This window comes from Symphalangus syndactylus, chromosome X (assembly GCF_028878055.3).
Source record: "Symphalangus syndactylus isolate Jambi chromosome X, NHGRI_mSymSyn1-v2.1_pri, whole genome shotgun sequence".
In the NCBI taxonomy this organism is placed as follows: domain Eukaryota; kingdom Metazoa; phylum Chordata; class Mammalia; order Primates; family Hylobatidae; genus Symphalangus; species Symphalangus syndactylus.
In genome coordinates, this window is record NC_072447.2 from 147,493,387 (window position 1) to 147,495,268 (window position 1,882).

At 39.3% G+C, this 1,882-nt stretch overlaps 1 pseudogene; it reads left to right on the plus strand.

The window, feature by feature from the left end:
- The first annotated feature begins 453 nt into the window (after nt 1–453).
- On the plus strand, nt 454–1,340 carry LOC129475504 (heterogeneous nuclear ribonucleoproteins C1/C2-like; annotated as a pseudogene).
- Nucleotides 1,341–1,882: the final 542 nt, after the last annotated feature.

Below are 1,882 nucleotides of genomic sequence, written 5' to 3' on the forward strand. Positions count from 1 at the left end.
AGCTTAGTTTTTCCATTGGCATAAAATTGTTTCCCCATTGGGAACATTTCATACCTAGTGATAATTAATTATGGTAGATGTCTTGATTAGTGAATAGAGCATGAGCTTCAAAACCAGGATGATTTGACTTTAAGTTCCAGCTTTGCTTTTCCAGCTATGTGACTTTGGGCAAATTATTTAACATATCTAGGCTTCAGTACCTTCTTCAAAATAGAGGTACTATTCAACTATGAGATAATATTCACATCATGTGCATTTCGTAAATTCTAATCATTAATAATAATTAAGTTCTGGCCATTTTGTGAAGCAAAAAAGACTGAGAGCTTGTGGCTGCATTGCCAACCTGGAGCAGTAGTAGCCTTCTCCACATAGAACCTGGGAGTAGGGGACTCAGAATCAAATTTCTTCTCTTTCCCCCTTCCTAGTTCTGGCTTTGGGAGAAACCTTACAAACACAATGGCTAGCAATGTTACCAACAAGACAGATCCTCATTCCAGAAATTCCTATGTGTTTATTGAGAATCTCGGATCTCTTGAGTTCAAGAAGTCCGAAGTGGAGGCAATCTTTTTGTAGTATGACAAAACTGTGGGTTGCTCTGTTCATAAGGGCTTTGTCTTTGTTCAATATATTAATGAGAGATACCCAGGCTGCTGTGGCAGGGGAGAATGGCAGAATGATTGCTGGCCAGGCTTTAATATTAATCTGGCTGCAGAGCCAAAAGCAAAGTGAGGAAAAGCAGGTGTAAAATGATCTGCAGCAGAGATGTATGGCTCCTCTTCTGACATGGACTATGACTTCCGATGGGATTATTATGATAGGATGTATAGTTACCTAGCACGTGTTCCTCCTCCTCCTCCCATTGCTCGGGCTGTTTGTCCTCAAAAGGCCAGAGTACATTAGAAAACACCTCACAAAGGGGCAAAAGTGGCTTTAATTCTGTGTGGACAAGGGGATCTCCCAAGTCTGGAAAGTTGAAAGGAGGTGACGTTTAGGCTGTGAAGAAGGAATTGACCCAGATAAAGCAAAACGTGTATTTTCTATTGAAAAACATGAAAAAAAGTGAAAAGGAACAGAGCAAACCAGCATTAGAGATGAAGAATAAGTCAGAAGAGTAGCAGAGCAGCAGATCACTGAAGCAAGATAAGACTAATGTGAAGATGGAGTCTGAGGGGGACGCAGATGACTCTGCTGAGGGGACCTATTGGATGATGATGATAATGAAGATGGGGGATGACCAGGTGGAGTTAATCAAGGATGATGAACAAGAGTATGAGGAAGGAGAAGATGGCAAAGACTATGCCACTGGCGAGGATGACTCTGAAGCACATTGTGGGATTTAGAAATATTATCCAATTATTTCTTTACCTAGGTGCTTGTAAGATCAGCTCTTTCACCAAATTCTCTCCCCTAATACCTTCAGAGCATGCCCACTGTTCTCACCATCCTTGCCCTTCCCATGTTCATTAATTCATATTGCCCTGTGCCTAGTCCCATTTCACTTCCTTTGACGCTCTTTGTAGTTTTGTAGTCTTACCTTGTAATTTATGCTTTTAATTTTTAATCCTATTTATGACTTAACAATAAAAAGAACGTATGGTTATCAACTGTCTCCAAAATAATCTCTTGTTATGCATTGAGTACAGTTCTTTTCATTCATACATAAATTCAGTAGTTGCTTCCCTAACTGCAGAGTCAATCTCATTTATTTGATTAGCACCGGAAACCGTCCTTGAGTTAAAAGTACATATGTTATATTCTCACATAAGTTTGCTGTGTGAGGCAGTTCAACACAAATGTAACAATGTGTTTTTGTGAATGAGAGTTGGCCTGTTAAATGTATTTTTTTAGAAAAGTAATCAGTGTTATTGTTTTAAGATTTGTT